Source organism: Eptesicus fuscus, chromosome 5, assembly GCF_027574615.1.
Source record: "Eptesicus fuscus isolate TK198812 chromosome 5, DD_ASM_mEF_20220401, whole genome shotgun sequence".
NCBI lineage: Eukaryota > Metazoa > Chordata > Mammalia > Chiroptera > Vespertilionidae > Eptesicus > Eptesicus fuscus.
In genome coordinates, this window is record NC_072477.1 from 99,519,110 (window position 1) to 99,540,652 (window position 21,543).

General features: G+C 42.2%; 1 pseudogene; it reads right to left on the reverse strand.

The window, feature by feature from the left end:
• Positions 1–11,717: 11,717 nt before the first annotated feature.
• On the reverse strand, positions 11,718–13,040 carry LOC129149182 (D-3-phosphoglycerate dehydrogenase-like; annotated as a pseudogene).
• Positions 13,041–21,543: the final 8,503 nt, after the last annotated feature.

The following is a 21,543-nucleotide window of genomic DNA, read 5'->3' on the forward strand; positions in this document are numbered from 1 at the left end:
TCCTGGTTTCTCATCTTTTTCCCCCCTTATTTTAGGTCTACCTACTTTCTCCTCTATTTTGCTTTTCCAAATTTATTTCTTGTCTTTTCATTTGTTTTCTCCTCCCTTTATTTTAAACCATTTTCCTTCCACCATTCCCCTAATTCTTTATTCTTTATTTTCTTTAGTTCAGCTCTGCATCTACATAGTCCAGCAGACTATGTTGTTTTCTGTTTGTGCTTTTTTGTTTGTTTATTTTTGTTTGTTTGTTTTTTCATTTTTTTTTTCCTATCATTCTTTCCCTCTTTTCTCTTCCTAATTCTTCTCTGGTGGTTGCTTTTGTTGGTGCTGTAGGGGTCTTGTGTATGTTTTGGGGTTTTTTTCTTCTGTTTCATGTTTGGTTGTGTTGTATTTTGTTCTGTTCAATCAGCATATCTACAACAGTTCACACAATGTGGTCAGGTGTGAGCCACATAGTCAGCCAGCCTGAGAAGAGACTCCATCCATAAATGGGACAATAACATGCATGAACCTAACTACAATAGGATAATCGAAATAGCTCAAGTAAGGGGCTCTCCTAGAACACCCACCTCAGGAGATCAAAGAGACTGCACCACTCATTCCCACAAAGCACCTACTACATAAAACAAAATCTTGGAAGCAAAGCAGTTTGATCTAATACAAAGAAACAAAAACAAAGGGATAGCAAAAGTGGGGAGAAAATAAAACAATTCCCAAATGAAGGAAAAGGAGGAATCTCAAGAAAAGGAACTAAATGAAATGGAGGTAAACTATTTGTCAGATAAAGAATTCAGAGTAATGGTAATAAGGGTGCTCAAATAATTCAGTGAGAACTGCAAGAAACTTAAAAGGTTCTTAATGAGAGCCACACCAACATGAACAGAGAGCTTGAAACAATAAATAAGAATGAATTGGAAATTAGGAATGACATAGCTAAAATAAAGAACACCCTAAAAGGATTCAAAGTAGACTAGAAAAGGCTGAGGACTGAATCCGCAAATTAGAAGATTAGATAGAAAAAAATACCCACTCACAGCAGCAAATGGAAAAAAATTAAAAAGCAGGAGGAGAATCTAAGGGAGCTTTGGGGCAACATAAAATGTAACAACATTCTCATTATAGGGGTGCCAGAAGGAGAAGAATCTGATAAAGGAATAGAGAACCTGTTTGAAGAAATAATAGCAGAAAATTTTCTTAACCTAGTGAAGGAAAAGTCACTCAAGTTCAGGAAACACAGAGAATCCCAATCAAGATGAATCCCAAAAGACCCACATCAAGGCACATATTAATTAAAATGGCAAACATTAAGATAAATAATCTTAAAGGCTGCAGGAGAAAGACAGAAAGTTACCTACCAAGGAACTCCCATTTAACTGTCAGTTGACTGCTCATTAGAAAGACTTCAGGCCACAAGGGAATGCCATGAAGTATACAAGGTAATGAAAACCAAGGGACTTCAAATTGAAGACCATAACAAGAGATAATGAAGGCCACTTCATAATACTTAAGGGATAAATTCAACTACTCTATCCAGCAAGGCTATCATTAAAAATTGAAGGTGATATAAAGATCTTCACAAACAAAAAAGGCTAAAAGAGTTTTTTACCACCAAACAAGCACTGCAAGGAATGCTAAAGGGACTACTGTAAGAAGAAATAGAAAGAAAGAAAGAGGAGGGAACAAGCATAAAGAATAAGAATGGCAACAAGGAAGTACCTAACAATAATAACCTTAAATGTAAGTGGCTTAAATGCTCCAATCAAAAGATACAAGTTAGCTGAATCGATTAAAAAATGACCCAGCCCAACCAGTGTGGCTCACTGGTTGAACCAGGAGGTCATAGTTTGATTCCTGGTCAGGGTACATGCCCAGGGTTGCAGGACAGCTAGTCAATGATACTCTCTCATTATTGATACTCCCTCTACCTTCCTCTCTGAAGTCAATAAAAGAATATTTTTTTAAAAAAGAAAGAAAACATGATCTATATATATGCCATCTACAAGAGACCCACCTCAGAACAAATGACTCACACAGAATGAAATTGAAGAGATGGGGAAAAAAAATTTCCAGGCAAATTGAAATGAACAACAACAACAACAACAACAAAAAACCAGATGGGATAGTAATACTCATATCTGACAAAATAGACTTCCAAGTGAAGGCCATAGCAAGAGATAATGAAGGCCACTTCATAATGCTAAAGGGATCAATACAATAAAAGGATATAACTCTGGTAAATATATATGCACCCAATACAGGAGCATTCAAATATATTTTTAAAAATTTTCTGGAGGATATCAAGGGAGAGATCAACAGCAATACACTCACAGCAGGAGACTTTAAAACCCCTCTGACTTCACTGGATAGATCTTCTAGACAAAAAATCAGCAATGAAACAGCAATCCTAAACTACACACTACATCAGTTGCAATTAATTGACATTTTCAGAACATTTCAAACCAAAGCTAGAGAATGTACATTCTTCACAAAATGTACATGGGACATTTTCAAAGATAGACCACATATAAGGACACAAGGTAAGACTCTACAAACTCAAAGGATTGAAATCATATTAAGCATTTTCTCAGATCACAATGGCATAAAGTTAGAAATCAACTACCATAAACACACACACACACACACACACACACACACACAAACAAAAAACATTCAAACACATGGAGGCTAAATAGCATGCAATTAAACAATGAATGGGTTATCAAAGAGATCAAAGAAGACATATAAAACATCCTGGAAAAAAAATGAGAAAGAACACACAACAACCCCAAATCTCTAGGACACTGCAAAAGCAGTCCTGAGAGGGAAGTTCATAGCACTACAGACCTACCTCAAAAAAGAATAAAAATTAATAATAAACTATCTAACCCTACAACTTAAAGAACTAAAAAGAGCCCAGAGTAGGTAGAAGGAAAAAAAATATGATGACTAGAGTAGAAATAAATGACATGGGACTAAAAAAAAACACAAAACAAAACAAAACAAAAAAAAACAATGAAATCAAGATCTGGTTCTTTGAAAGGATAAATAAGATTGATGAACCATTAGCAAGACTCATCAAGAAACAAAGAGAGAGGACCCAAATAAATAAAATCAGAAATGAAGGTGGAGAAGTAACCACTGACACCACAGAAATACAAAGAAAATACATATGTCAACAAGTTGGAAAATGTGGATGAAATGGACAAATTTCTAGAAAAATACTATCTCCCAAAACTTCATCGGGAAGAATCAGAAAACCTGAATAGGCCAATAACAACTGATGAAATAGAAGCAGTAATAATAAAAAAAAAATAACTCCCAGCAAACAAAAGCCTGGATCCAGATGGCTTCAAAGGGGGAGTTTTACCAAACATTCAAAGAACAACTAACACCTATACTCTTCAAACTATTCCAAAAAATCAAAGAGGAAGGAACACTTCCAAGCTCTTTTTATGAGGCCAGCATTATCCTAATTTTAAAACCAGATAAAGACACTACAAAGAGAGAGAATTACAGGCCAATACCCCTGATGAATATAGATGTTAAAATCCTCAACAAAATATTAGCAAATTAGATTCAGCAATACATTAAAAAGATCATACACCATGACCAAGTGGGATTTAATATGGGAATCCAAGGCTGGTACAATATTCACAAATCAATAAATATGATACATCACTCTCAGCAAAGTGGGAATAAAGAGATTATATCTCAACATAATAAAGGCCATATATGACAAACTGACAGCAAATATCATACTCAGTGGGTAAAGACTAAAACCATTTCCCCTAAGAATAAGAAAAAGACAGGGATGCCCTCTATCATCATTCTTGTTCAACATAGTACTGAAAGTGCTAGCCACAGCAATCAGACAAGAAGAAGAAATAAAAGGCATCCAAATTGGAAAGGAAGAAGTAAAACTGTCATTATTCACAGATGACATGATATTGTACATAGAAATACCCTAAAGACTCCACCAAAAAACTACTAGATTTAATAAATAAATTCAGGAAAGTAGCAGGATAAAAAATCAACACCCAGAAAAGCATGGCATTTTTACACACCAATAATGAACTATCAGAAAGAGAAACTAAACAATTCCATTTACCATTGCAACAAAAAAATTACAATATTTAGGAATAAACTTAACCAAGAAGGTAAAAGACTTGTACTCGGAAAACTACAGGACATTGAAAAAAGAGATAGAGGAAGATATAAACAAGTGGAAGAATATACGTTTTTGGATTGGTAGAATGAACGTTATTAAAATGTCCATACTACCTAAAGCAATCTATCAATTCAATACAATCCCTATTAAAATACCAATGGCATATTTCACAAATCTAGAACAAACTCTCCAAAAATTTATACGGAACCAAAAAAGACCCTGAATAGCCACAGCAATCTTGAGAAAGAAGAACAAGATGGGAGGGATCACAATACTAGATATCAAGTTATACTACAAAGTTACTTTAATCAAAATAGCCTGGTACTAGCACAAGAACAGGCATATAGATCAATGAAACAGAACAGAGATCCTAGAAATTGACCCAAGCCATTATGCTCAATTAATATTTCACAAAGGAGGCAAGAACATACAATGGAGTAAAAACTGTCCCTTCAATAAATGGTGTTGAGAATATTGGACAGGTACATGAAAAAAAATGAAACTAGACCACCAACTTACACCATACACAAGAATCCTATATAATAAAAGTGTAATATGTAAATTGACTGAATGGCGGAATGACCAGTCGCTATGATGCGCACTGACCACCAGCAGGCAGACGCTCAATGCAGGAGCTTCGCCCTGGTGGTCAGTGCGCTCCCACAGGAAGCAGGGCTCATGGCTGGCAAGTGCAGCAGAGGTGGCCTCTCCCGCCTCCACTGCAGGCCGACGGTAAGGAGCGAGGGGTCCTGGACTGCAAGAACCCCGGATTGCAAGACGGATGTCTGCCTGCCGGCACGCGGACATCCCCCAAGGGGTCCTGGATGAAAGAGTTCACCTTCTATAATGATCACACCAGGTTAGTGTTTGTGAAAAAGTTGGGCCAAATTCTTAAGGAATCCTATGACTATAAAACAAAAATGACAAAACAAAACAGAGCCTAAAATGTCTCAATTGCTTTTTTTCTTCACTGGAGAAATGAAGTATTTTATATTTTCCACTTATAAGTTCTGTAATAGCACACTTGAATTATGGAGCAATTTTTAGTTTTTTAAATGGTATTTATTCATATTCAAAATTTAGCAGAGATTTCAAAGTGTCAGGATAAATATAATTCCAAAATAATGAGGAGTTTCTCTTTCCTAAATTGTCTTTAAATTTACTAACACTATCACAATTTTTAAAAATCTTAAGCAAGATAGCAGCCCTGAGCTCTTTGGAACTGCCAACATTATAAAATACAGTAACGTTTCAGATAAGAGTGACTCTTGAGTGGATTGTGATTCTAGAAAAATAAAAGGATAATCAGAGAAATTTTAATATGATCTATATATTAGCTAATACCATTGCATCAGTATTAAATTTCTTTTTAAAAATATATATTTTATTGATTTCAGAGAGGAAGGGAGAGAAAGAGAGAGATAGAAACATCAATGACGAGAAAGAATCATTGATCAGCTGTCTCCTGCAGGACCAGTACCAGGGACTAAGCCTGCAACCCATGCATGTGCCCATGACTGGAATTGAACCCAGGACCCTTCAGTACACAGGCCGACGCTCCATTGAGCTAAACCAGCTAGGGCAATATTAAATTTCTTAAGTAAGAAAATGCTATTAGGATTATATAAGGGAATTGCTTTTCTTGGGAGGTGCAAAATAAATATTTAACTATGAAACTTACTTTTAATTGGTTGAAAAATATGTATACAGAGATAAAGCATATGTAGCAAAACATTAATAATTTATGAATCTAGGTGAAGGGCTTATGGATTTTCATTGTTCAATTTTTTTCTTTTTTTTAACATTTTTTAAAAATATATTTTATTGATTTTTTACAGAGAGGAGAGAGGAATAGAGAGTTAGAAACATCGATCAGCTGCCTCTTGCACACCCCCTACTGGGGATGTGCCTGCAACCAAGACCAAGGTACATGCCCTTGACCGGAATCGAACCCAGGACCCTTGAGTCCACAGGCCGACGCTCTATCCACTGAGCCAAACCAGTTTCGGCATTGTTCAATTTTTTTCAAATGTTCTATAGGCTTCATTAAAAAATTGGGAGGAAAAAAATCCCAAACTGAAGAGAATAGTTTTTAAAAACCTTGAAGGAAGGAGTGCTTCTTTGTTAGTACATAATATAAAATGTCACTATAAACCAGTGATGGCGAACCTATGACACACGTGTCAGCACTGACACTTGTAGCCATTTCTGATGACATGCGGCCGCATGCCGAGGATGAAACATTTGCTACTCCTGAGGATGAAACATTTGCGACTAGAGTCTTGGAGTTAGTTTTTTCCTCAAAGTGACACACTACCCGAGTTATGCTCATTTTTCTGGCAAAGTTTGACACACCAAGCTCAAAAGGTTGCCCATCACTGCTATAAACAGTGGTTAACTGACTTGCCAGAAGCCAATTCCAGCATGTCATAATTGCAAGTTTCATCAAAAGGTTGATGGAACTTGGGGACTCAACAAGGGCTGAGTCACATATGTTATCACCTGTTGGGAATGGCTAAAGGCATTTCCCCAAACCTGAAAAGGATGATTGTTTGCTGCCAGACAGCTCAGGGCATCTTAATCTACATGTTATTGCCTCCTACTGGCCAAACACCTGAACAGCCATAGGCTATTCCCCATTCTGACTGTAGAAGAAAGCCTACCCTTTGAAGTATATATCTCCACCTTGCCTTAGGACAATTTGTGTTAATAAAAAGCAAGGAGTCCTGAGACAAGGAGAACTTGGTTTCTTCAGCCAGGCTCCAGCCCTGACAACTCTGTCTGGGAGTATTATAGTTTACTAGAGGCCTGGTGCATGAAATTCGTGCACAGAGTGGGTGGGTGTCCCTCAGCCCAGCCTGTACCCTCTCCAATCTGGGACATCCCTCTCACAATCCAGGACTGCTGGCTCCAAACTGCTCGCCTGCCTGCCTTCCTGATTGCCCCTAACCTGCTTCTGCCTGCCAGCCTGATCACCCCCTAACCACTCTGCTGCCAGCCTGATGGATGCCGAACTGCTCCCCTGCCAGCCTGTTTGCCCCCAACTTCCCTCCTCTGCCGGCCTGGTCACCCCTAACGGCCCTCCCCTGCAGGGTTGATGGCCTCCAACTGCCCTCCCTTGCAGGCCTAGTGCCTCCCAACTGCCCTCCCCTGCTGGCCATCTTGTGGTGGCCATCTTGTGTCCACATGGGGGCAGGATCTTTGACCACATGGGGGCATCCATATTGTGTGTTGGAGTGATGGTCAATCTGCATATTACTCTTTTATTAGATAGGATTAGATAGGATAGAGGCCTGGTGCATGGGTGGGGGCCAGCTGGTTTGCCTGAAGGGTGTTCCGGATCAGGATGGGGGTTCCCTTGGGGCGTGGGGCAGCCTGAGCAAGGGGCCTGTGGTGGTTTGCAGGCCAGCCACGCCCCCTGGCGACCCAAGCAGAGGCCCTGGCATCTAGAATTTATTTACCTTCTACAATTGAAACTTTGTAGCCTGGAGCGGAGCCAAGCCTCCTGCTCGCTCCGTGGCCGGCAGCCATTTCTGTTGGGGTTAATTCACCTTCTATAATTGAAACTTTGTAGCCTGGAGTGAAGGCCTAGGCCAGCCAGGGCAGGTGGAAAGCTTGGCTTCCTCCGTTGCTGGGGGCAACCTTGGCCTGCTCTCTCCAGTTCCGTGGCTGCCGCCATTTCTGTTTGGATTTATTTACCTTCTATTATTGAAACTTTGTAGCTTGAGTGGAGGCTTAGGCCTGCAAGGGCAGGCGGAAAGCTTGGCTTCCTTCATTGCCTGGGAAACCTTGCTCTCTGTGGCTGTAGCCATCTTGGTTGGGTTTATTTGCATATCTGCTCCTGATTGGCTGATGGGTGTGGCTTGTGGGAGTGGCTTGTGGGTGTAGCGGAGTTAGGGTCAATTTGCATATTACTCTTTTATTAGATAGGATGGCCTTTCTAATATGGTAACAATGTTTAAGCAAACAGGTCCTGCAGATAGGTGATTTAAGAGGGAGCAGTGACCAGACCATAGACCTATAAGAACATACACCAGATTTCTGTCATAGGCTCATATTTCCATCCCCCCCACCCTTATTTTCCCATTATTCAAGCAAGCATATTTACAGAAGCTAGAAATAGCATAATTACTTATTTGGTTTAGTTATATCCTGCAATTAACAGGTCAATGGACCATCTGTACCTGAAAGGCAGTTCTAACAAAATTTATGGGAATAAAATGGAGTGCTGCCGGAACCGGTTTGGCTCAGTGGATAGAGCGTCGGCCTGTGGACTCTAGGGTCCCAGGTTCGATTCCGGTCAAGGGCATGTACCTTGGTTGCGGGCACATCCCCAGTAGGGGGTGTGCAAGAGGCAGCTGATCGATGTTTCTCTCTCATCAATGTTTCTAACTCTCTATCTCTCTCTCTTTCTCTCTGTTAAAAATCAATAAAATATATTTTTAAAAAAATGGAGTGCCTATGGTTCAGGTAGAGGGCAAGGGGACAGAATGGAATCAGTTCTTTCAAGGTCCATTTTTCACAACCTATGAACCAGGAAGTCACAGTTCAATTCCCTGTCTGGGCACACTCCTGGGATGTGGGCTCAATCCCCAGTGTGGAGCATTCAGAGGCAGCCGATCAATGATTCAATCTCATCATTGATGTTTCTGTTTCTCTCTCTCTCTTCCCTCCTCTCTGAAATCAATCAATATATCTATCTATATCAGTGATGGGCAACCTTTTGAGCTTGGTGTGTCAAACTTTGCCAAAAAAAATGAGCATAACTCGGGTAGTGTGTCACTTTGAGGAAAAAACTAACTCCAAGACTCTAGTCACAAATGTTTCATTCTCAGGAGCAGCAAATGTTTCATCCTCAGCATGCGGCCGCGTGTCATCAGAAATGGCTACGCATGTCAGTGCTGACACACGTGTCATAGGTTCTCCATCACTGATCTATATCTATCTATCTATCTATCTATCTATCTATCTATCTATCTATCTACTATCTTAAAGATTTTTAAAGGGAAAAATCCAGCTTATAACAATGGAAAATCTGCAAAATCTGGCATCTAAAAATTACAGCATAGCCCTCTCCGGGTAGCTTAGTTAGTTAGCGTGTCATCCAGATATGCCAAGGTTGTGGGTTTGATTCCTTGTCAGGACATACACAAGAATCAACCAATGAATGCATGAATAAGTAGAACAACAAATATCTCTCTCAAAAAAAAAAAATCAACTAAAAATTACAGCATAGCCCTGGCCAGTGTGGTTCAGTTGTTAGGGTGTGTCTGCCCTCATACCAAAATGTCACAGGTTTAATTTCCAGTCAAGGGCACATTCCTGGGTTGCATGTTTGATCCCAGCCTCTATGGAGGTGCATATGGAAGGCAACCAATCAATGTGTCTCTCACATTGATGTTTCTCTTCTCTCTCTCTCTCTCTCTCTCTCCTTTTCCTGCTCTCCTCATTCCTCCCTCCCTTCCACTCTCTCTAAAAAGCAATAAAAAAAATATTTGGGTAAAGATTAACCACACACACAAAAAAGTTTACAGCATAAAAAGAAACAGGAAAATACAACCCAGAGTAAGAAAAATAAATCAATAGAAACAGACCTACATATGGAACATATGATGGAATAGAATTGGTAGGCGAAGTTATTAAAAGTTATTCTAGCTGAAACCGGTTTGGCTCAGTGGATGGAGCGTCGGCCTGCGGACTGAAGGGTCCCAGGTTCGATTCCGGTCGGGGGCATGTGCCTTGGTTGCGGCACATCTGTGCAGGAGGCGGCTGATCGATGTTTCTCTCACATCAATGTTTCTGACTCTCTATCTCTCTCCCTTCCTCTCTATAAAAAATCAATAAAATACATATTTAAAAAAAAAAAGTTATTATAGCCCTGACTGGGTGGCTCAGTTGGAGTGTTGTCCCATACACCAAAAGGTTGTGGTTCAGTTCCCGGTCAGGGCACATACCTAGGTTGAGGGTTTGATCCCCACTTGGGGCATGTATGGGAGGCTACCAATCAATATTTCTCTCTTTCTCTCCCTTCTTCTCTAAAATCAATTTTAAAAATTAAAAAAAAAAAAAACATATCCTGCCAAAACCGGTTTGGCTCAGTGGATAGAGCGTCGGCCTGCGGACTGAAAGGTCCCAGGTTCGATTCCAGTCAAGGGCATGTACCTTGGTTGCAGGCACATCCCCAGTAGGGGGTGTGCAGGAGGCAGCTGATCGATGTTTCTCTCTCATCGATGTTTCTAGCTCTCTATCCCTCTCTCTTTCTCTTTGCAAAAAATCAATAAAATATATATATTTTAAAAAAGCATATCCTTAGATGAGGATTTTTAAAAGTTATTATAAATATATTCTAGCCGAAACCGGTTTGGCTCAGTGGATGGAGCGTCAGCCTGCGGACTGAAGGGTACCAGGTTCGATTCCGGTCAAGGGCATGTACCTTGGTTGCGGGCACGTCCCCGGTGGGGGGTGTGCAGGAGGCAGCTGATTGATGTTTCTCTCTCATCGATGTTTCTAGCTCTCTATCCCTCTTCCTTCCTCTCTGTAAAAAAATCAATAAAACATATTTAAAAATAAATAAATAATATATATATTCCATATGTTAAAGAAGCATGACAAAGAAATAGGTACAGTATATAATCCATATTGAACTTTTAAATATGGAAATTACACTGGATGGGTTTAGCAGCAGATTAGATACCACAAAATAAAAGATTAGTGAATTTGAAGACAAAACAATAAAACATATTCAAAAAAAGCACAAAGGGAAGAAATATTGAATATAATAATGAGCACAGTTCAGTGAGCTATGAGGCAATATAAAGCAACCTAATATATCTGTGATTAGAGTCCCAGAGGAGAGGAGTAGAAGGTGGAAGGATGGATGCAGAAAGTATTTAAAGAATAATAACAAAAAAATCCATATTTGATGAAATTTATACATTCACAAGATCCCTGTAACTCAATGAACCCCAAGAAAAAAAAGAAACATGATGAAATTTGCAATACTTTATATTGGTGTTCAATTTAAAACAATCAAACTAGTGGCCCAGTGCACAAAATTCATTAACAGAGGTGGGGGTTCCTTCAGCCCAGCCTGCATCCTCTCCAATCAGACATCCCTCTCACAATCTGGGACCGCTGGCTCCTAACCGCTTACCTGCCTGCCTGCCTGATTGCCGCTAACCTATCTGCCTGCCTGCCTGATCTCGCCCCCAACTGCCCTCCTCTGCTGGCCTGATCTTGCCCCCAATGGCCCTCCCCTGAAGGCCTGATCTCACCCCCAACTGCCCTCCTCTGCCAGCCAATTTGGTTCTGATTGGTCAGTTTCTATGCCAGTCAGCATCAAAAGCTCTGCCTCCTAGGCAGCCATTGGCTCCTCACAGTTGATCCAGATTTGGTTCTGATTGGTCAGTTTCTATGCCAGTCAGCGTCAAAAGCTCCTCCTCCTAGGCAGCCATTGGCTCCTCACAGTTGACCCAGATTTGGTTCTTCTTTTTTTTTTTTGGGGGGGGGGCAGTGGGATGTTTATTAAATGGTTATTACAGGGGTCAGACTACATAAGTGGTGTCAGCCCCGGGAATGTGACCTCTCAATGTTGATCACAAAGCCCCCAAGGCTGGTCCTGGTGAGCCCCAAGGTCAGAAATGAAACTGAAAGGCCTCGGTCACATGCTGTTTCCAGGTGTCCAGGCTGGGCAGAAGGGAGGAGATGCCCATGACATGCCAGGTCTCCCCATTGGACACCACCAAGGTCTGGTAGGACAGCAGCTGCATGCCTGCCTCTGCCAGGAGCCCAATCATGGTAGGCAGCATGTCAGGTTTGGAGGGCTGAGCACAGAACAGGAGCAGGGGCAGACCCCTGCGGAGATGCACTCCTGGTCTGAAGTGCCTGCAGCACAGGTGTGGTGCCCTGGACAAAGCCCACAGCCTGGTAGGGGGCACTTGCCAGGGCCATGCTCAGGAAGCCTTCCCCGCATCCTTGCTCTCCTGGCAGAGTGGAGTTATGGGAGGTGGTTACATTGAGGCCGGCCTCCTTCACCAGCAGCTTGGCATTCACAAAGTTCACATCCACATGATTAGAAGAATCTTTGAGGAGGCCAATAATGACTGCGGGGCTCAGGCAGTTCCCGGCATTCCTCAGGGATAAGCCCTGCGTTACCACCTGGATGGTCCCTTGGGGGGACCCTGCCCAGGCTCGCATCAGAGTCCCCAGAGCTTCTGCCAGACCGATCCAAGGTTTGGTTTGCAGAGAGAAGGCACTGGTAAGGGCCTGGGCATTCATGACCCTGCGAGGGCTCTCCCCTTCACCATGTCCACAAACTGGACAGCGATCTCCTCCCCACAGCGGCTTTAGGCCTCTTTGGTGCTGGCGGGGGCAGCTGATGACATTCTCGTGGTCCACCAAGGGATGGTCCCGAGGCGGCTCCTCCATGAATGCGTACAGCACTGCGCCCGCATACTACCCCGACTGCAGGGCCCGGAGCAGGGTGCCCTCGTCCACGATTTCTCCCGGGCACAGTTCACCACGCGCATGCCCTTCTTGCACAGGGCGAAGGTGCTGTCGTTTAGCAGGCCTGTCGTGGAGGGCAGGAGAGGGGTGTGCATAGTGATGAAGTCACAGAGGGGCCAGATCTCCTCCAGGGGCAGCTGCTGAACGCCGAAGGAGGCTGAGATCTCTGGTGAGATGATGGGGTCATACCCTACAGTTTTCATCCCGAAGGACTTCATCTGGTCGGCCACCTCTCTCCCAATCCTCCCCAGGCCAAGAATTCCCAGGGTCTTTCCATTCAACTCAGTTCCCATGAACTTCTTTCGGTCCCATTTGCCATCCTTCATCGAAGCCGTTGCCTGGGGAATCTGCCTGGCCAGACACATGATCATCCCACAGGTGAGCTCTGCAGCACTAAGACTGTTCCCATTGGGAGTGTTCATGACCAGGATGCCCTTCCTCATGGCAGCTTCCAGATCCATGTTGTCCACACTGGTGCTGGCCCTGCCCGCCACCTGGAGCTTCTCTGCTGCATTGATGACATCTGCGGTCACCTTGGTGGCTGAACGGACAATAAGGCCTTCACAGTCCTGCAGCTGAGCAGGAAACTAAAGCAGTCATCAAAAAGCTTTCAGCAAACAAAAGCCCAGGGCCAGACAGCTTCACAGGGTTTTACCAAACATTCAAAGAAGAACTAAAGCCTATCCTCCTCAGACTATTGCAAAAAATTCAAGAGGAAGGAACACTTCCAAGCTCATTCTATGAAGTCAGCATTACCCTAACACCAAAACCAGATAAAGATAACACAATGAAAGAGAATTACAGGCCAATATCCCTCATGAACATAGATGCCAAAATCCTCAACAAAATTCTGGCAAATCGGATCCAGCATTACATCAGAAAGATCATACACTATGACCAAGTAGGATTTATCCCAGAGATGCAAGGATGGTACAATATCTGCAAATCAATGAACGTGATACATCACATAAACAAATTGAGAGATAAAAATCACATAGATCAATTGATGCAGGAAAAGCATTTGACAAAATCCAACACCCTTTTTTGATAAAAATCCTCAGCAAAGTGGGAAAAGAGGGATCCTATCTCAACATAATAAAAGCCTTATATGACAAACCTACAGCCAACATCATACTCAATGGGCAAAAACTAAAACTATTTCACCTAAGAACAGGAACAAGACAGGGATGCCCACTTTTACCACTCCTGCTCGACATAGTATTGGAAATGCTAGCCATAGCAATCAGACAAGAAGAAGAAATAAAAGGTATCCAAATTGGAAAAAAATAAGTAAAACTGTCATTATTCAGAGATGACATGATACTGTATATAGAAAACCCTAAAGACCCCACCAAAAAAATTATTAGACTTAATAAATGAATTCGGCAATGTAGCAGGATACAAAATTAACGCCTAGAAATCTATAGCATCTTTATACACCAATAGTGAACTTACAGAAAGAGAGATTAAAAAAACAATCCCATTTACCATTGCACCAAAAAAAAAAAAAATTTAAGATACCTAGGAATAAACTTAACTAAGGAGGTAAAAGACCTGTACTTGGAAAACTATAGGACACTGAAAAAAGAGGTAGAGGAAGACATAAACAAATGGAAGGACATACCATATTCATGGATTGGTAGAATCAACATCATTAAATTATCCATACTACCCAAAGCAATCTATAGATTCAATGCACTCCCCATTAAAATACCAAGGGCATATTTCACAGACCTAGAATGAACTCTCCAAAAATTCATCTGGAATAAAAATAGACCCCGAATAGCTGCAGCAATCCTGAGAAAGAAGAACAAAGTAGGAGGAGTCAACCAAAGGACTTGTATGCATGCATATAAGCATAATCAATGGACACAGACACTAGGGGGGTGAGGACTGTAGTGCGGGAGGGCAATGGGGGGATAAAGACACATATGTAATGCCTTAATCAATAAAGAAAAAATTATTTGCCCATATATATGTGGTTTTATTTCTGGGCTCTCAATTCTGTTTCATTTGTCTGTGTATTTGTTTTTCTGCCAATACCTGCTGTTTTGATTATCATAGCTCTGTAGTATAATTTGAAGTTAGGGAGTGTGATAACTTTGGCTTTCTTTTTTTTTTTAGGATTGCTTTGGGTATTCACTATTGGTGTATAAATGTAATCCTAACCCTTCTGCCTGCCAGCCTAATCGCCCCTACCTTGCCCCCCTGCCAGCCTACATGTTGATTCTTCCAATCTATGAACATGGAATATCTTTCTATTTCGTTGTGTCTTTTTCTGTCTCTTTTAATAATGCTTTGTAGTTTTTAGTATATAGGTCCTTCACATCTTTTATTAAGTTTATTCCTAGGGATTTTATCCTTTGTTTGCAATTGCAAAAATAATTGTGTGTTTTTTCCATTTTTTTTTCCTGAAGTTCCATTGTTAGTATATAAAAAAGCCATGGACTTTTTGTACATTGGTTTTGTATCCTGCAACTAGACACTATTTTTTTTGTTTGTTTTTAATAGTTTTTGGTGAGGAAAATTTAATTGAAGGACTGTACATAAAAATTCAGATGCCATTGTTGATATCTATGTTTCAGAAAAAAAGAAATATATAAGACTAAGAAAAAGCGGGTATCAAAGACACAAGTCAATTCTCGGCAGCGGGGCAGATGGAGAAGCCAGGAGAGGTTGTGGGTATATAAGAATGAGTCTTTATTGCAGAAGCCAGTGGCCACATAGCCATCAGACAAAATAGTCCTTTACAGCAAAGTCTCATATACAGACAGGCAGCTGGACACCGGCTGGTGAATAGATAGATCTTTCTCATAAAGCAGCATTAGTCTGTACCCACAGCTATTATCCGAGCAGCCGCACGCTGCCCCTTAGACTTAACGCCTCACATCATAGCAGCACCTAAGCTCTCTTCCTCAGCAGCTTCTCCTGTCTCTCCTGTCCAGCACACTGGCTGGTTAACATGGCAGCTATATCTGAGCTCTCGGTGAGCTCTTAGCCTTACATCATTGCAGTATCAGCTCTCAGCTCCATCTGAGCTCTCCTCTCTCCTGCGCTCATAGGAGTTACATTCTCTGTGCCTGCTGTTTCCCTTCTCTGAGCTCTCTAGCCTCTGCTCTGCCCAGTTGCTTTCTCTCTCTGCTCTCTAGCCTATCTCTGGTGAGTAACCTGTATATATTCCAGAGGCAAAGAAGACTAGTTGCCAACAGTGACATCAATCATTTGGATTACAGAAGGCACAGTGTACTATATGTCTTTGCTCATGGTATCTTGGCCTGATTACGATTCTCTGGTTCAGAGTCCTTGAACATCCCATTTAGGCTCATGCCAGAACATCCTTGAACATCCCAGTGTATGAATAACAAGGCCTCTGTGCTCTCATTGGTGTGGTTCTCACAGAGGGTCCTCTATAGGACCCCTCCTTGGTCCAGATATCAGAAGCCTGCCCTCCCCCTCACCACAGCTGGTTTTCCCCATGTCCCTGCCCTCAGTTGGGTGGTGAGCAGGCCCTGCTCCAGCTTCCCCACCCCTGGCAAGCTTTGGACAGATCATTTAACCTTGGTTTTATTGCCATTATCAGTAAATATGGGGCTAAAGTACATAATTACTTCCATACTGTCTAGCTATAAAATTTTATGGTTATCGAATGTGAAAATTGGGGAGCATTACTGATTTTCAGAATATTGCATTAACTAACAATACATCAGTTTCACTCTGCTCCTATGATTAAAGAAAAAAGAATTGTAATAGGCAATGGGGGAAAGAATAGCTTGGTGCAGAAAGAGGGAAGCTTCCTATTTGTTACTGAAGCACAAGCTTCCTATTTATCACGTCCTCAGTCTGGCTGTGTAATGCAAAACTCAGGTGGGAAAGACAGAAGAGAACAAATTTTGTGTCTTTGTCTTTTTATTTCTCCATTTTTTGCTAGACAAATGGGGGGAGGTGCAGTCGTTAGGGGGAATGTTAGTAACAAAGTATGTGTGTGAATAAGAGCATAAAATTAAGAAAGCCCTTCTTGAAATCTTGGAAAAATTCTGCTTCCTTACTATAACAGAAATGAAGCAGAATTTACAACAATTCAATGATCTGTAATGATAAAATTAAACACAAAATATTTTATTGATTAAAGTAATGACCAACTAAGAGCTAAATAATAAAATTAATGAAAACACAAAAAGTCTTTTTAATGAATGGAGTGATAATTATCCTTAATAACTAACTTTCATCAAAGGTTGAAGGAGAAAAAAAGAAGCACAACAGTAGTAAAACAGAAGTAACAGAAACTGTATATAATGGTGTTGCTGATGACAGCAATGGATTAATTCAACAAAGAGTGCACAAACTGATAATCAGCAATCAGCAATTTCCTACTATGGGGAATGAAGATTCTAATAGGTAAGCCTATAGTAATATTGTTATTTTCCTATAAAACAAATTCTAATTTGAGCTAATATTCATTATTAACAGATTTTATAATGGTAATAAGGATATCCAACCTTGCCTGGTATTCAGAAAAATGCAAATTAACAAACAAAGAAATACAATTTTTTGAAGTCATAATAATAAATATTTTATTTTAAAAAAATAACAAACAGTTGGCAAACAGGAGGAAAAGGCATTCTCATATACTGTTGGTAGATGAAACTGGTACTTTTTTTAGAGAGAGAGGGAAAAGGAGAGACAGACAGACAGACAGAAAGAGAAACATCAATTTTTTTTGTTCCACTTATTTATGCATTCATTGATTAATTCTTGTATGTACCCTGACTGGCAATCAAACCCACAACCTTGGTGTATCAGGACAATACTCTAACCAACTGAGCTATCTCTTTTGAAGGGTTATTTAGAGGCCTTTCAAATGTATCATTTCTTTATCCCAATAGCTTCACTTCCAGAACTAGATCCCACAGAAAAGCATGACACACATATATTCTAAGAACACTTATTATATATTATTATGTATATAAAACATACAATAGGTCATTATATGTATTACTAGAGGCCCAGTGTATGAAATTTGTGCACTGGGGGGGGGAGGGTGCCCCTCAGCCCAGTCTGCATCCTCTCCAATCTGGGACCCCTCAGGGGGTGTCCAACTTCTGGCAGTTGGACATCCCTCTCACAATCCGGAACCACTGGCTCCTAACCACTCGCCTGCCTGCCTGCCTGCCTGCCTGCCTGATTGCCCCTAACCCCAATGCCTGCCTGCCTGATCGCCCCTAACCCCTCTGCCTGCCAGCCTGATCGCCCCTATCTTTATCCCTGCCAGCCTGATCGCCCCTACCTTGCCCCTCTGCCAGCCTGATCGCCCCTATCTTGCCTTCCCCTGCAGGCCTGATCACCCCCAACTACCCTCCCCTGCTGGCCCGATAGCCCCCAACTGCCCTCCCCTATCAGCCTGATCACCCCAAACTGCCTGTGCCTTGGCCCTCAGTCTGGCCTCCCTCTGGGGGCACTGCCCCCATTATCCTGCTGCTGCTGCGACTGCTGGCCTGAGCCTCAGCCCTTGGCAGTTGCCCATGGCTTCCTGAGCCTCGGCCCTTGCAGCCGCTGCGGCTTTGTCTGGAAGGATGTCCGGAAAACAACCACTCTAATTAGCATATTACCCTTTTATTAGTATAGATTTGGGGACCATTACAACTACACAGAACTTAAAGAAAACACATGGCCCTGGCCGGTTTGGCTTAATGGAGAGAGCATCGGCCTGTGGACTGAAGGGTCCCAGGTTTGATTCTGGTCAGGGCACATGCTTGGGTTGCGGGCTCAATCCCCAGTAGGGGGCCTGTGGGAGGCAGCTGATCAGTGATTCTTATCATTGATGTTTCTATCTCTCTCTCCCTCTCCCTTTCTCTCTGAAGTAAAAAAACAAAAATAAAACAGAAAACACATGATCTTCACTTTGGGCTTTGTCATTTTACAATATCCTTTGTGCAGTATTTTAACTTCCCTCAACTTTCCTTTACCCACCCTTAAAATGCAATCTATTTTGGGGAAGATGATCAGGAAAGTGATTCTAGTGGGTAGAAGGGTTTTATGGAGGGGATGGGGTCGTGAAGATATTTAAAAATTGAGCATGGTGATGGCTGTACCACTCTGAATGTACTTTAAAAAAGCAGTTCATTGTACACTTTAGGTGACATGTACAGTATATGAATTAGATCTCAACAAAGCTGTTCTTTTATTTCTTTTTAAATAAAGACCAATCTTATAATCAATTGCAGATGTTTTCAGAGGCCCCCCAAGATTTGCTTACCGAGTCCCAAATCACGGCTGTGACTCCCAGTTGCCTCCAGTCCTGGTGGATCTAGATGGTGTGGTTTGCAAAGGAAAAGGTGGCAAGAGGCTTGTGGAATTTCTGCAACCCCATTCCCCCGGTCTCCTCATAGGGCACCAGGGCCATTTCCACTGTGCCAGCTCTGCTCCCTTTAACCTGTTGGGCAAAAGAATCCTGCGTGCTCTGGCCAGAAAGTGCATTCTCTCTTAGGTGGCCGAATGCTTTTTTTTAAGGTCGTTTTATGGATTCAAAAGAATAAACGGAGATGTGGAAAGCTTTTGTCGAAATCCTTTTACATGTTTCTTCCGGTCTCATGGGAAGTGAGATGTGGCTCTGAATTCATCCCAAAGTGTGTCTTTGGGCAAAAGCACCCAGAACGGCATAACTCCTGCAGAATGCCCCACACACTTTGCTGTCAGGACTCAGGGGGGCTTGAGGGTGAGCGAGGTGGCGGTGCCAGCACAGGACCTGGGAGAAGGTAGCGCTTTCTACACTGCCCAGGCCACGTGGACTACAGCAGTACCCGCCCAGGTGGGCAGGGTGTTTCTGCTGTTTTGTTTTGGTCTGGCCTCCACCCCGTCAGCCTCAGACCTGTGTCTGCACTGAGACTGAACAGTTAAATGGTCCTACTTTTTGGTGGATGGTGGACACACTCCCACCTCCCAGAGACTGGCAATTAGACTCTGGCAGCTTCTGAGTCCCTTGCGGGGAGAGCCCGGCCCTAGGTCAAGAACAGATTCAGGCGTCCTCGGCCAGGAGGCCTCCTTGGACTAGGGTCCACCACAGTTTGAAGGCCAGTCATGCCCCCAATCCTGGCAGGGGTCTCCTCTGGGGCGCTGGCCAGCCTGGGCTAGGGTCACTGGCGGTTTGAAGGCTGGCCATACCCCCCTATCCTGACAGGGGTCTCCTCTGGGGCACTGGCCGGCCTGGGCTAATGGCCGCCCATGGTTTGGAGGCCAGTCATGACCTGGGCGCCACAAAGGGAGAGGTTCCCTGAACCCACTTCCCGCACACCTAGGCTAGGATACATCTCGTAGGAGGCGGCTTCAGTGCAGGAGCAGCGGTGGCCAGGTCCTCCAGCATCTCACCTCCTGGGCTGCAGTCCCAGGTCTCCCAGTGCCCCAGCCTTGGGCGCGCCCCCACAGTTGCCTGCACCACCAGTCGCCTCAGTGCAGGCCCAAGCAGCTGAAAGCTGGCCTCCTGGCAGCCGGGCCACCACACCCACCACCGCTGGTAGCTCTCAGCTGCTCACTCGCTGCCAAGCCCTGTCCATGGGGTTGAGGGCGTGCTCCAGCCACTCCCACCCCTGGCATGTGCCCACTGCCCAGAGGCCCTCCCTCCCTCCGCAGCCCGGCTCAGGGAGCTGTCCTCATTGCTGGGGCTATGATGCCAGAGTCCCACCTCGGCCAATATGGGCGCCACCATCTTTGTAGTTGAGTGACAGTTAATTTGCATATTACCCTTTTATTAGATAGGATATATATATGACAGATGTTAAGGATATATAACACACATATGTATTAAGGATATTTTATAAATATGTTACATATATACATATATATTTAAGGACATTTCTTATAGTATTACATACCAATAAGTTGGAGGTAGTCTAAATACCTATCAATAAGGAAATAGTTATACCCCAAAATAATAGTGTGCAGCTACTGGAAAAAATGAGGTTAGGTCTGGTCTACAATATACTGATTGTTTCACAATTGAAGTGTATTTAAAGCATTGGGTTTGATGTCATGTCTTAATCAAATTTTGTTAGAATACTTTTACTAACTGCCCAGTTATAAAAGGAAGTTATATGCTACATTGGCACTCTACTTTGTTACCATCAAAATCGCTAGTTATTAGATTTTTGTATTTTGTTCCTAATATGAGAGACTGCTTCAAGTATCAGGCCTTAAAATTAATCTGAAATCCAAGGGATTTCACAAGAAAGTATGTTCCATATCTTCTATAAAAATTTTAGTATATTGAATAAAACCTATTAAAACACATCAAGGGATCAATCTGCTATATCAGAGGTTGACAGACCTTTTCTGTAAAGGGCCAGATAATCAATATTTTAGGCTTTGTGGACCATCAGGTCTCTGAAAATCTGTCATAGGCACTAGGTAAATGAATGGGCATGGCTGTGTTCCAATAAAACTTTATTTACAAAAACAGGCACTGGTCAGGATTTGGCTTGCAGGCAGTCATTTGCTAACCTTTGCACTATAAACTAAGGTGTTAATAATGTAAGTGAATCTTCTTTTTAAAGGTACCCTGCATGCATGCCTTCAACCTTCCTTTTAGAAGAGAATATATTTTAGTATGCACCACACGAAAGTTTTCAACAGTGACTTCATAATATACAATTTACAAAAATTCAGTTTATAAAGTAAGAATATTATCTGCCTGTTCCCCCCTTGATTTCTGTTACACAATTTTAATATGACTAATTACTTTGTATATTTGAGTATTAGTGTAAAATATTCTAGAGTAGTGTAAAACATTTTGCAAACTTAAGATGTCCAAAATCTAAAAGAACTATTGCTATCCTTTCTCATACCTCCCTTGTTTAAGTGATAATTTTCATCAGGCAAGA